This window comes from Peromyscus eremicus, chromosome 11 (assembly GCF_949786415.1).
Source record: "Peromyscus eremicus chromosome 11, PerEre_H2_v1, whole genome shotgun sequence".
In the NCBI taxonomy this organism is placed as follows: domain Eukaryota; kingdom Metazoa; phylum Chordata; class Mammalia; order Rodentia; family Cricetidae; genus Peromyscus; species Peromyscus eremicus.
In genome coordinates this window covers 39,477,002-39,492,282 of record NC_081427.1, presented here as the reverse complement: position 1 = coordinate 39,492,282, position 15,281 = coordinate 39,477,002, and positions in this window count along the sequence as shown.

Below are 15,281 nucleotides of genomic sequence, written 5' to 3'. Positions count from 1 at the left end.
ATCTATCTATCTATCTATTTATCTATCTATCTACCTATGTATGTATGTATGTATAATTTGTCTATCATGTGTCTATCTACCTATTATCTATCTATCTACCTATCATCTGTCTACCTACCTATCATCTTTGTATGTATGTATCTGTCTATCTATCTGTCTGTGTGTCTGTCTATCTATATGTTTGTCCATCTGTCTGTCTATCTATCTACCTACCTATCATCTATCTATCTATCTATCTATCTATCTATCTATCTATCTATCCTGCTTATTTAGTTCAAGAGAAAAGAAGTTTGAATATGTGGAAACACAGCAGGAAAGAGCCTGCAGATAGGGGGAAGTCAAAGTCTGAAAATAGTGTTTACTGTTGCATGGTGTGTGTGTGTGTGTGTGTGTGTGTGTGTGTGTGTGTGTGTGTGTGTTTGTGTGTGTATCTTGGCTGAAATTGAATGAAAATTCTAGACCTGTCTGGTTAAATGAGGCTGGCTTATATGGGTACACACTTACTAAATATTTGTTTGCATGGAGAACAAGGAATGTCAGAAAGAAGTCTGTGTGTAAAGTAGCCTACAGAGCAGAGTATGAGAGAGGATAGTGGAAAGGTCAATGTGGTCACCACTGGCTGGTCCTAAGTCTGGTCAATGGAGAGAAGAGCTAGCATAAGGCTGGCTTAGAGGGACTTTGCCTTACTTATGAGGAGTTAGCATGACATCCAGGTTCGGTTGACACCGAGTCCAGGAGATGGACGTTTCCTGCATTTTTCCATGAAACCCAGAACAAAGTATTCTGCGAGGTCGACTGCCCTGACTGAGGTCACAGTGAAGATCCAGAAGGCTGCATGGTGGACAGTAAAATATAATTTTGCAGTGACCATCCTCCTCGGAAACAAGGATGAGCTGAAGCCTCGTGCACACTGAGGAAGCTGACAGACAAAGGTCCCCGTGAGAGGACTGTGCGCACTTGCAGAACTGTGGGAACCCCAGGAATAACTGTGGGGCCAGTTAGGGAAACAGAGAATGTGGTTGTGTTGTAGGCAAAGTGGCTATCAGCAAAAGCTGAGCTTTCCCACAGTAAGTTCCTGTGCAGCCATCTTCTCAGTCATCTTGTTTTGGCGACAGAACGCCTAACAGAAGCCAATGAAGGAAACAGAATTTAGTTCGATTTAGTTCTAGAACAGTGGTTCTCGACCTTCCTAATGCTGCGACCCTTTAGTACAGTTCCTCATGTTGTGCTGACCCCCAACTATGAAATTATTTTCATTGACACTTCATACCTGTAATTTTGCCACTGTTATGAATCATAATGTAAATACCTGTGCTTTCCGATGGTCTTAGGTGACCCCTGTGAAAGGGTCTTTTGACCCCAAAGGGGTTGTGAGCCATTGGTTAAGAACCACTGTTCTAGAGTATAACTGCTACAGCTTGGTCACGATGGTGGCATTTTCCACGTGGCTTGTTCATATCTTGGTTGATCAGGAAGCAGAGAGCTTTAGCTGGATACCACCTTCAAGGTTTGGCCACAGCAACTCACTTCTCCTAGCGAGGCTACAGTCCCCAGTGTTTCATAACCTCCCCAAACAGTGCCACCAGCTAGGTAACAGGTGTTCAAACACACGACCCTATAAAGGGCACTTCATATGTAAACTATTCCACCATAAATCAAAGTTAGTGCATAGTGGACCACGGACTCAGTCAACTTCCAGGTTCCCTATATACCTAACAGTCATCTTTATATTATTCACAAATCCAAAGTCTCTACTAAGATTCAAGGCAAATTCTCAGCTATGAGCCACTGTAAAGATAAAAAACAAAAAACAAACAAACAAAAAACTACATCCTTCCAACATACATGATCCAGAGCAAACATTCCCATTCAGAAAAGGAAGAATGGAGGCATAGAAGGAAAATAACAGAGCAAAAGAGTACTAAAGCCCTGAAGGCCAAACACCAAACCTTACAGTCCTGTGTCTAGTATCCAGTGCTTATGGTGGTGTTAGGTGATGTTTGTCAGGCTTGGTTATCCCTGGTCCTGTCTGAAGCCAACATGGGCTTTTGTGAGAGCCAAAGTTACATTTTAAGTTTTCATTGCTATACCTAAGAGAGCCCTAAAACAAAACAAAACAAACAAACAAAACAAAAAACAAAAAACAAACAAACAAACAAAATGCCTCTGATCTGCAAGCCCCATGCCCAAGAACAAATAGTGCCTGAAATGCTAGAGGCTATTATTTATGGGAGATAACAAGCCCCATTTTCACCCCCCTAAATAAGTTTGTTTGACCCATCTGCATGGGATGTACTTGATCACCTGTCGGCAGGAAATATGTCAGGATGTACCCTTGCCCCTGATTGGATGCAGGTAGGAGGTATGCAGGCAGGAAGTACATCAGTGTCTTAGGGCTTTTATTGCTGTGGAGAGACACCATAACCAGGGCAACTATTATAAAGGGAAACATTTAATTGAGGATGGCTCCCTTAGAGTTTTAGAGGTTCAGTCCTTTATCTTGAAGGGGAGCATGGCAGCGTGCAGGCAGACATGGTGCTGAGAGTGTTATAACTTGCAGGCAACAGGAAGTTGACTGACACACTAGGCGGTATCTTGAGCATATGGAACCTCAAAGCCCGCCCCCACAGTGATGCACTTCCTTTAACAAGGCCACACCTCCTAATAATGCCATTCCCTGTGGGGGCCATTTCCTTTCAAACCACCACAATCAGGATGGATGCTTGCTCCTTGTGGGAAATGTGGTGAATTATGGGTTTGCCTTCTTAACCCACTGCAAAATGTGACTTGGGACCATTTTCTGGGAACTCAGATATGGACCTGGGCAGAACCCACTTACCTGGCCAGTTATTTAATTAAAGTTTGCTTCAAATTTGACTTTGAACTGTGGTGGTGGTCTTATTCTCGTCCGTGGGATTCACACTTTCTCTTGAGCCAGACTCACTCTGTGCTTGAAGCAGACATCCTCAGCAGACAACATCCCATAATTCTAGCATCTCTGGTATCCTGTAGTCTCCACGGCAATGTAGACTTCCTCTTCACAGTTTCCCATTTAGCTCACTCAGAAGCTCTGTACAGAGACGCCAACCCTACCACACATCACCTGGCCTCGCTATTGTTCTTCTGTGACCTCGGTGCAAGCTTCCATGACCTTATGACTCTTGCATTCTGTGCGGATGTTGCCAAGTTTTGTTGCCAGCTTCAGATGTAGCCTGGCCCCATTTTATCACAGCTGACCATGGCCTCTGTGTGCCTACATGGCTGAATTTTGGAAAATATTTCCCTAGGTGACCCTATTTGATGAAATTGTTACTGTCACAACGCTCTTTGTTCAGGTCTTCCTTTTTGTATTGAAAGTCCTACAACTAGTTTTGCATTTTCATACACTGGAATGTTTGGTAAAATGGACTCTTGTCCTCGAAGAAAAGCTTGGTGGTATTAGCAGAGCTCCATCAGGTTTGGTTATTCCTGACCCTGTCTGCATGGATGTATTTGATTTCCTTTTAATGCCACAAATCTAAACAATTACAGTCATCTTTTCTGCTCCCTGCTTGTCTACTGGTTCACAGCCTTAGACACATCTGAGGTTTTTTCCTTGACACGTTGCAAATGTTTTACATCCTTCTGTTTCACTTTTTGCTCTGAGCATTCATTATAAACCCAACCAAATGCAATGAGCGATAACCATGCTACCACTTAGGACGCTATTATGTTCTAGCATCTTAAAAGTTTCCTCGTCAAATATATTATTCTATTACTTTAAAATTCAGCTGCACTGAAATTTTGATGAGATAGGGAGAATGTAACATGAATGGCTCTAGATAAGAATCTTTTTCCCTCTGAGAACTTGCGAGCATGGCCCTTGCTGAATAGGCATTTCTGTCGCCATTCCGGTTATCTAAGCTTTCAGTAGAAATGGACCGTTAAACTCTGCTTACAACATTCCAGGACTTCTCCAGCTTACATCCCCAAACTCTTCCACCTAACTCCTACAAACCAGTTCCAAAGGCCTACAATCCACACGACCAGGTCTGTCATGGCAACTACCCCACTGTCCCCATGATATCGTGTGTTTGAATACTTGGTCCCCAGTTGATGGCGTTGTTTTGGGAGACTGTAGGGGCCAAGACCATAGAGGTGTAGGCCAATGGAGATGGACCTTGAGAGTTACAATCTGGCTCAGCTTCTCCTCCTGTCTCTGCTTTCTGACCCATCAGGATGTGAAGAGGCTGCACCATAATCTCCCGATGCCAAGGGCTGAACCATCCATGTCGCCATGCCCTCCTCACCACAGTGGGCAGTATCCAAAGCAATACACCAAAATCTTACGTTGCTTCTGTCAGGCATTTTACCAGTGATGAAAACAGAAACTAATAGAGATATACTCTGCACTTGTCTACACAATTTGTTCTCTGCCCTCCCTCATTTCCTACTACCCTCCCTTCCAAGGCTGTACTGGTCCTCAAGATGAGTTCTACCATCTGCATCTTTAAAAAAAAAAAAATTTCCATTTTATTTCTGTTTCTCACAAATTTTATGTAGTCTTTATCTTAGCATAAGAAGCTTAAAATCACACTTTAAAAAATTACTAGGGTCTCCATAGAGCAGTAAATCCCCACGATAAAGTATTTTTGTCACTTGATCCTTTAAAAGCTAGGTGCTTGGTTGTCTAGACAAGCCCAGGCTCTGGGAGCTCTAGATCTGAGTTTTTCTCAGGCAGCTGACCCCGTTGCTCCTCTGAGGCTGATGTAAGAAGGATGAGGCTGCTGTATCTGGCTAAGTGGGTTTATTCTTGGAATGTAGTGCTGGAGGTCTGAGCCCAGACAGGATCCCGAAGCTACAACCATCACTACAATAGTGTTTGTGGCATTTGAAGTCTTCCATAATTGTGACAGTTTGTCTGAAACTTCTTCTTCATGGAAAGAAGAAAAATGAAAATGTATCATGGTGAGGCTGTTCCCCAAACTCTCTCAGGTAGTGGAGAATTCCCAGAGGGGAAGATGTACTTGGTCTTCTTAGACATGAACCCCATCAAGGCAAAGCAGCCGAGTCCCAGGAAGATCACAAAGACAGACTGTGAGGATGGTGGACACCCGGGGCTAGGGGTTATTCCATCACGGTCAGTCACTGTCATTGGTACTCACAGGCAGACTCACTCCCTTCTCCAGCTCTATTCAGATCAAGAGGAAACCCTTGAATGCAGTTCAGTTGTCCATGAATCCGGGTCTCTCAGGCCATTAAAGTCATTCTGAGGAGAAAGTCGAAACTTGTCAGCTCCGTTTTTCCAACATTGCACATTACACGCTGAAGAGTTATAAAAGTTCTTTGTGGTCCCTGTTTCAGGTTTGATCCCAGTTTGTGGGAAACACATATGTAAAGAATCAGCAAGTGTTTGTTTACATTCCAGGAGGTCTGAAAACGGTGTCACCCTCAGGACAGTAGGGGATACTTACCCAGTCCAAATGTTCGTCTACAAACTCAGCCCTGACTCTCAAGGTGTGGTCCTCATACTTGGAGAGATTTGAGAAATCGCATTCAGTTGAAGTCATGCTCCTGGATATGTCTAGGGATTGCCTCTAACATTGGTACTGAGCTATGGCATTCTGATTCCCTTTGGTAAAAGCAGGTGACTCCCATCGTAGAATGTTCTTGAAATGAACTGAGTTCATTCTGGTATCCCGGAGGTGGGACCACTCCTCGAGCTGACACCTACAGTCAGCTGCATAGCCACATTAGGGGACTGTTGGGGTGCTCGTATGCCAGCAGCATAGGACGCTTGCCCTGCACCCCAGAGTGCCAGCATGCCACCTGTTATTTTCTGTTCATTTGTTTGAGACTCGGTCTCACTATTAGCTGGAACTTGCCGAGCAGCTAGGGCTAGACTCAAACTTGAACTCCCCTTGCCTCTGCCTCTTAAGTGGTGGAGATTACAGGTATGTCCCACCACACCTGGCTCCATGGATTTTCATGTTTTCAGTTAGTAAATTCGGTGGTTGAGATACAATTTATTGCCTAGCACTAAGTACGTACAACTTCAAACAGGAGAAGTGAAAAAATGGTTGGATAAAGAAGTCTATGCTCATTAGCTTCCTGTCAGATGAACTTCTGTAGTTTCCCCTAAAACTCAGGAGCTGTTACTTTTGTCTGTGTTTTTCTCTTTCCTTCTTTCTTTCTTTCTTTCTTTCTTTCTTTCTTTCTTTCTTTCTTTCTTTCTTTCTTTCCTTCCTTCCTTCCTTCCTTCCTTTCTCTCTCTCTCTCTTTCTTTCTTTCTTTCTTTCTTTCTTTCTTTCCTTCTTTCTTTCCTTCTTTCTTTCTTTCTTTCTTTCTTTCTTTCTTTCTTTCTTTCTTTCTTTCTTTTCAAGGGGTGCCTTTTGTAATCAGGTCAAGTATAGAGTCCGAGTTATTTCCCAAGACTAGCTCTCTGAGTAGGGAAGCAAGACTGCTCATATATAAAGAAATATATTTGTGAAACAAAATTAATTGGTTATGTTTTAAAATCTTTAAGTGCACCCCTCAAACAGTGGTAACACATAACTAATGAATTAATGTCATGTAAAGGCACATGGGGGAAGATGTAGGGGAAAGGGGCTTGTACCATGGTACCGAGACTATAAACTGGTGGGACCACTCCAGAGAACCTTAAAACCTGTTATCAGCTGGACATACTCTCTCCATCCAGCAGTTCCACCTCCAAGTCTCCACTTTCAGAACATGCTGAGAACAGCCAGTGACATGAGGAAATTTATCACATGATTCCTAATAGTTATGCAAACGCAGAAAAGAATAGTATGCGTCATTTATTGAGACAAAGATATGATATAGTAACAGTTCAAACAGTCATGGAAAGAAGCTTGCTGGCTTCAGGGTAGCGGGTACCTCTGGGATGGGGATGCTCTGTCTATCCTAGCAGTTTCTGATTTTGAAAAGAGAAAATAAAGCAGATATTGGCATCTGAGTATATGGTAGGTTGGTACATGAACATCTGCTAATAGTTCTGGTGCTTGGCTGTATATTCTAAATGCCGTCATTGCACACTTCAAACTTTAAGAAGTGTCATTGAATGTGAAAACACAACAAAAGGTTTTAGTTTATTTACATTGTTTTCTATTTATTCAGGGTATGTAAATACAGCAGACATCATAACATATAAAGCTCATTAAAACATATGATAATGGCACCGTGCTATGTGTGTTTCTAATTATAACGTTCTATCACAGCTGTTTTCCATAAACCACTGGAGGTGCCTCATTTCAATGTGGACTTTTTTTTTTTTAAGCTACAGTTGTAGTTACTGAAAAGGCCACTGGGGGCAGTATAGGTGGGAGACCTAGATATTAGACTGAGGCTCTGAAGAACTCTGGCCTGAAGACAGGACACCACAGGCTATAGGCTGCCAAGGAGGGCCTCCTCCTCTCCCTAGTTCCTTCAAGAGAGAAAGCCTGGAACAGGCCCAATTATGCTTTCAGCATCCCCAAATTTGTCCCCAGCTTTGAAAGGAGTTTTCTTTATTGTTTGACTTCAGATCAGGGGTTAAAAGGTGATGAATGATAGGTCTAGCCGGTGTGCTACAGACCATGAGGCTCCTTGCCCAAATTGATGTGTTGAAGTAATCTCTGTCATGGCATAATTACGTTCTACCCTGACATCTGAAACTAGCAGGGTGCCTAATAGCCTAACGATAGCATCCCAGCCGCTCTGTTATGAGGGATAAGGTCCCCCGGTGGAACAACTTTTGTTATCACAGCTATGAGACACAGGGCCCACTTATCCCACCCAGCCCACAGAGTCAGAGGAACAAGCTTTGCGGCTTTGGCGTCTGACCTCCACAGGCCCTGCTTGCTCACTCTGTTCCTGAACACCACCCCACCCAGCCCCGAATGAGGCAGCACCCTCCTCCAGACAGTCAACAGTTATCCTCGGTCTCATCTGCCCAGTGTCAGGGACCTTACGTCTGGCCATCCTCATGAATGTAGGGTGGAGTCCTTCCCTCTCCAGCAGGGAGATGAGAAGATGGCCAAGATATTAATGGTTTCACACATATTTTTTTTAAAAAAATGCTATTTATTTATTTAGAATGTGTTTTGCGTTCCTGGTGACTATGCCCACACCTGTGTGTGGGGGGGACAAAGCAAGATGTTGGCTATCCAGTGTCTTTCCCTCTCACTCCCCACTGACTGCCTTGAGACAGGGTCTCTCACGGAACTGGAGGCTCACTGGTTTGAGTAGGCAGCAAACTCTCAGGATACACCTATCTCTCTCTCTCTCTCTCTCTCTCTCTCTCTCTCTCTCTCTCTCACACACACACACACACACACACACACACACACACACAAGGCTTGCCCCAATTTGAGGCAGGCGAAGCCACACCCAGCTTTCCTCACTTGGTTGCTGACGGTCCAAACTCAGGTCTTCACATTTTCTGAGCAAATACTCTACCTCACCGAGCCATCCTCCAGACAGACCTCACATTTCCTCCTCAGGGCAACCGTTACCACTCCGTGCGTCTTTTCATGTGCCTTCATTTCCGGCCAGTTTACTCCGGTTAGAAGGTGTGCAATAGAATGATGAGCAAGCGAAACGGGTTTCACGATCTACCGCGACTTGAAGCTGTTACAGCCCTGAGATCGCTCTCAGTCGTGAGAAAAGCGGTGGTAAAGTGACAGCGGACAGTCTGAGAAGTGGAAAGACGGAGAGCACCCTGGGGACCGTTCACCTCGAACGTACAGAGACTGCCTGTTCTAGCCCGCTTGCTGGTGCTGTGCTGGACATCATGACAGACAGCCGCGCGGGAGAAAAGGGTTTGTTTCATCCCGACACTTGCCCGGCACAGTCCCTCACTGAAGGAAGTCAGTGCAGGAACCTGGATATAGAACTAACGCCAAAACCAGAGAGGAGAGCTGCTTACTGGCTTGCTCTCTGTGGCTTGCTTACCTTGCTTTCTCATGCAACCCAGGATTAATTGTGTGCCTAAGAACGGCACCGCCTGCAGTGGACTGCCCTCTGCGCCAATCATTAATAAAGAAAATGCTCCCGCAGACTTGCCTACAGGCCAATCTTAGGGAGGCAATTCCTGAACAGGGGTTCCTCCCACCAAGTGACTTTAGTTTGTGTCAAGTTAACAAAAACTGACAAGCACACTATGTAATGAAGGACAAAAATACCTAACCACATGGTAACTACTTTAACAGCCACAGCTCAAGAGTTTCCAGCTAGCCACCATACAGTGAAATGGCACTATCATGACGCCACGACTTGATGGGTTTTTTTGCTCTTGCCCCAAAGGAAAAGTCATGACACATGACAGAATCCACTAACAAGAGTTTTATCAAGACAAAGGGAATAGATGTGATCAGGCCTGTGGAAGGACACGTGTGTGAGAGAGAGAGACCCGGGAAACATGGCACCACCTTATAAAGGCCAGGACGCACCTGCGCACACAGGCCCAGGTGCAGAGATCACACGGTCACATCCGGGTGACTACGTGACCTGTAACCATAGGGCATGGGTCATGCAGGATGTATGAACCGGAAATGACTAGTCAGAGATGACTAAGTGTCCCGCCGGGCATGCACGACCATGGGGCATGGTTGGAATTCCTATCACCGCTTTTGATAGGTATTTGGATACAGTGACACCAATGACTATCGTACCACAGGCTATACATTTGTGGAAGATCATCCCTGATTTTTTAAAAAATGGTCAAATACAAAAGTAATTGCTTACAACATTTATTCTTTTTTTTAATGTTTCTGGTGTTTGCAATTCTTGTGAAATGCCATTTCTTTGAGGTTCTTTGAATTTCTTTCGTTGCTTTGGCCTTTCACAATAGCAGTTTAAGCAGGGACGTACTTCTTTGTCTATTTAGCCTATTCCCACACCATAGGTACGTATGGGCTGATCCTTTATTCAGCCCCAAATGGTGGCTGAAATGAGACCTAGAAAACTGATTCATCTCTTCCGTGTTGCAAAGTTAGATAGGCATGTTCATGACCCCAAGAGATTTTCTGATTCTTAAATCCACTGTCTTCTTTCTGTATTCTCTGAAACACAAAATTGTAGCATTACTCGAATTGTTCTTTATCAATAAAAACTCAGGAATCAGACATTGGGGTAAGAGCCTGAAAGATCAGAGAAGCGGAGCAGCCACTGGTCCTTCCTACCTGCTCCGTTCCTTCCTCCAAACAGAGAGCCAGATCCCTTTCCGCCCTGCCTTACTACGTCCTGTCCTATCTGTCCTGTCTTCCAAAACCTCTGTGGTTAATTTTGGTCAGCTAGTGGCTAACTCTGCTTTCTGACTTCAAGCAAGCTTTGTCAGAACATGATCAAAATACCACACAAAGCAAAATTACTTTAAAGTCTCTTGAAGTTCACCTCTTTACACATCACTTCTTCATAAGTGAGTGAGCATTTTCTAGACTGCAGCATAGGAAAGAGAACCCAGGCAGATTCCAACTGTCTCACTGAGTTGAAGAGATGGAACCTGGAATCCAGAGAAACCAAGGTGTCGGTAATTTACAAGGGAGAAAACTGAGAAGACTCAAGCTTGTGCTATAACTTTGGAGGGCTGAAGCATCCTCCTTGAATAATCAGTGCTGTGGGTATCGCTCTGTATAAGTAAAATGCTAATTGGCCAGGAGCCAGGCAGGAAGTATAGGCGGGACAAGGAGAGAAGAGAATTCTGGAGAGTAGAAGGCTGAGGCAGAGAGATGCTGCCAGATGCTGCCATGACAAGCGAGATATAAGGTACCAGTAAGCCACGAGCCATGTGGCAAAGTATAGACTAATAGAAACAGGTTAATTTAAGATATAAGAACTGGATAACAAGAAGCCTGCCACGGCCATACAGTTTGTAAGCAATATAAGTCTCTGTGTGTTTACTCAGTTGGATCTAAGTGGCTGTGGGACTGGCAGGTGAGAGATTTGTCCTGACCGTGGGCCAGGCAGGAAAACTCTAGCTACAAATCAGTTAAGTACATACAGATGAAGAAACACCTAGGACCAAGGAAAGAATCAACTGGAAGAAGGAAAGAAACAGTCCTTACATTGTATACAGACAAACCTGAATGGAAAACTGAATCTTTTGCACAGAATTAGACTTACAAAGAGTACTGTTCCAGTAATGGGGAAAACATTGGCCCTAAGTTAAGTGAAGCTCTGACTGAGCCTAATAATATTTAAAAGTGAAAGCTGGAGGCTCAAATTACTTACAAGTAATTTGATCTCATTCAGAAAAAGTTCAAGAATATTTACAGGAAAAAAAATATCCAGCACTCAACATAGTAAGGTTATCAATGTCTGGTGTTCAGGTTAAAAATGATTAGTTATGGAAAGAAACAGTAAAATATAACCCATCATAACAAGAAAAATGAGCGACAAGGGATAGAATTGCCAGGCCAAAATATTTAAACTGTTACTATGGCTTTATTTCATGGGTTCAGGAAGCCAAGAGAGGTTGAAGAGATGGCTCAGTGGTTAAGAGCACTGACTGCTCTTCCAGTGGACCCAGGTTCAATTCCCAGTATCTGCATGGGACTCACAACTCTCTGTAACTCCAGCGTCCGATACCCTTACATAGACATACATGAAGGCAAAACACTAATGTGCATTAAAAAAAAAAGCCAGGGGAAAAGCTAATCAAGCTATATAGAGACCTGGAGGTTAGATGAAAGAATCAAAATGAAGACCTAGAAGTGAAGTTTATACTGCTGTGGTGAACAATAATCTGACTGAGATGTGGAGGGTTGGTCATTTACAAGAATGGGGTGCTTGATGACATGACCAGCTATCCACAATAAAACACAGGCAGCAATGAGTATCTAAAATAATTCAATAACTGAACTATGGAGGAAATTCAAGCCACCAAATAGCCATGAAATGAAAGTCAAGTCTGCAAAGGAGTGGCGGCAGGGAGTCTGAAAGGCCATCTGAAGCAACAGTGTTCAATGTTTCCCCAAATTGATGAAAACCAAACCCACATATTCAGAAATCTTGGCAAAACTCAAGCACATGCAACAGGAAGAAAACGACACCTTCATTTAGTGCAATCAAATTATGTAAATCTACTGATAGCATAGTGGTACTTCCAGCTCCTAATGACATGGATACTTCTTTTTTGGTTTTGGTTTTGGTTTTGGTTTTGGTTTTGGTTTTTTTCAGGACAGGGTTTTTTTGTGTAGTTTTGGTGCCTCTCCTAGATCTTGCTCTGTAGACCAGGCTGGCCTTGAATTCACAGAGATCTGCCTGGCTCTGCCTCCCGAGTGCTGGGATTAAAGGCATGTGCCACCACCCGGCTTGATACTTCTTATTAATTATGAAAACTTGTTGATTAGCTTAGGCTTGTTCCAGCTAGCTCTTATAACTTAACTAACCCATTGTTTGGAGTCAGAGGCAGAGCTAGCCACTAGTTAACCATAGAGGTCTGGAGTTCTGTACAGAGAAGAAACAGGAAGTAAAAAGGTGGGATGGAGGCAGGATCTTGGCCCTTTTGGTCAGAGGGACTGAAGAGTTTGGAAGTCACTGTGTGGCTGCTTCTCTGCTTCTCTGATCTTTCAGGTTTTTACTCCAATATCTGACTCCTGGTTTTTATTGATAAGATTAATTAGATTTACGCATCATCTGGCACCCAACCTCTTCTTAGCATCGCACATCCGACTTGCTCTGAGTCTGCTGGCAAAATCCTCCTCCTCTTCATCTCTCTCTCTGAGGAAATCCCACCTACCCTTTCCTGCCTATTGGCCATTCAGCCTTTTTTTTTTGTTTTTTTTTTTTGTTTTGTTTTTTTTTTTGTTTTGTTTTGTTTTTTTTTTTTGGTTTTTCGAGACAGGGTTTCTCTGTGTAGCTTTGGAGCCTGTAGCCCAGGCTGACCTTGAACTCACAGAGATCCAACTGCCTCTGTTTCCCAAGTGCTGGGCAACACATCTTCACAGTGTACAAACACTCACAGTCACAAACATCAAGTGCAACATGATACAGTCATAGAATCCATTGGGGGGGGGGAGAGAGAGAGAGAGAGAGAGAGAGAGAGAGAGAGAGAGAGAGAGATAACATACACAGAACAAAAGAATGACCACATTTCTCTTTGAAAGAAGCACAAGCTAAATATCTTAAAGTGAAAGAAAAAAGAACACACTGTCAACACACACAGAAAACAAAACAAAACTCCAATTGTTTGATTTGTCTTCTTACATGGCCCACCTGGCCTTGAACTCATAAACTCCCTGTCTCAGCCTCTCAAGTGCTGGGATTAAGGTCTGGTCTATTATATCTAGCTACAATTTTTTTAAATTCTGTTTTAAAATTTTTAAACAAGGCCAAAATAAGTAAAATTTCCAGACATACAAAAGCTGAAAAAAAAAATACAGATTATCTCTGCCATGAGAAATGTAAAAGGAAGTCCTCATGACAACATGAAAACCTAGATCTATGTGAAGGATGGAGCACGTCAGATGTGATCACTATATGAGTAGACATGAAAACGAGGTGGAGATGTAGCTCAGTTTTAGACTGTTTGGTTAACATTTGAATAGCCCTGGGCTCAATCCAACATTGCAAGAAAAAAAATTTTCTATTATTGAGATGTCTTTAAGAAATAATCCACTTTAGGAAGACTTGCCAGGCGGTGGTGATGCACACCTTTAATCCCAGCACTCAGGAGGCAGAGGCAGGCAGATCTCTGTGAGTTTGAGGCCAGCCTGGTCTACAGAGCATGTTCTGGGACAGCTAGGGCTGTTGCACAGAGAAACCCTGTCTTTAAAAACCAAAAATAAAACAAAACAAAATATACTAGAGAGTTTATACCATTCATAAGAGGGACTATGTGACTACCATGACACATCACGGTAGAACAATCATCATGAAGAATTACATTTAATTAACAAATAAAGGGAAATAAACTATTTAAAAATCCAATCTAAAGGAAAGAAGAAAAAGACACAACAAATCAATGAAACAAAATAAAAAATAAAAATGGTAGGTTTAAATGCAACCATACCAACCATCACACTAATTATAATTGTTATAAATACTCTAATGAAAAATGTAGATTTCCAGATTGGATTTTTTAAAAAAGATCCAACTATAGTCTGTCTGCAAAAAAACAAACAAACAAAACAAAACAAAAACAAAAAAAAACCCAAATACTTTAAATATTAAGACAGAAACTATTTAAAAATAAAAAGACACACACACACACACACACACACACACACACACACACACACACCTTTGCTAACACAAATCAATAGAAAGCTGGACAAGATAACTAAGGATGTCACTAGATAGAGAATTCCAATGATAAAAAGATCAGCTTATCAGAGTGACATAAAAATTCTGGATGTTAATTCATCAGACAGTAGGGCTGGGAAATTTATGTGGCTAATCTGAGGATTCCAAGCACAAAAGTTAGGAGTCAGGTGAAAAATCCTATGTAAACTGCTGTCGACGTTTTCATGCCCAAATGAGGGGCTTCGGAATCCCACATTTACTTTCTAAGATGTAATTCATAGAAATGACATGGGTAACTCCCATGGTATCTTGAACGTAGCTTCATTATAACTCTCTTAGTTTTTAAAACATCTATGTAATGGGAGTGGGTGGATGCCCCTGTGTGCATGTGGATGTCAGAGGGAAATTTGTGGGAGCCGTTCTCTCTCTACTATACAGGTTCTGGGGATCAAACTCAGGTTTGGCTTGGCTGCAAGCCTTTTACCCCCTGAACCATCTCAGCAGCCCTATTATAACACTTATATTGTACTTGATTTATTTGTTTAGAGTTGTTTATGGGTTTATCTTTGCCATTATATAGTTCTTTCCTTAGAGGCGGAGACTCCTGTGTTTCCTGTTTTGTGTCTCTTGAATGTAGAAGAGTGCTGGGCATAAGATGCTAATAAATGGAATATTAGAACTATAACCAAATTTATTCAGGCAAAGCTTTTCAACTTAAGTACTTCTTTAGACTCATACAATGTGGATAGATTCTCTCCACTTTACATATGAGAAAGAGAATTAGAATAAGTGATTACTCAATTTTTATTTAATACCAGGCTGTTGAGTTACTCACTAAGTTCTCCACACTTAATCATAATTTGAAGATAATTACATTTCTAAACATGAAGGTATTTTATGAAACAGATGGTGATTCTTAAATATAACTTCCATTTTTAGGCATGTGAACAATAAATGCATTTCTAGGTAAATTTCTGGAGGTGATAATTTAAGAGTTACAGAACAAGGAAACAAGCATTGGTATATAAACTCTTAGCCCTAAAGACTATAATTACTTT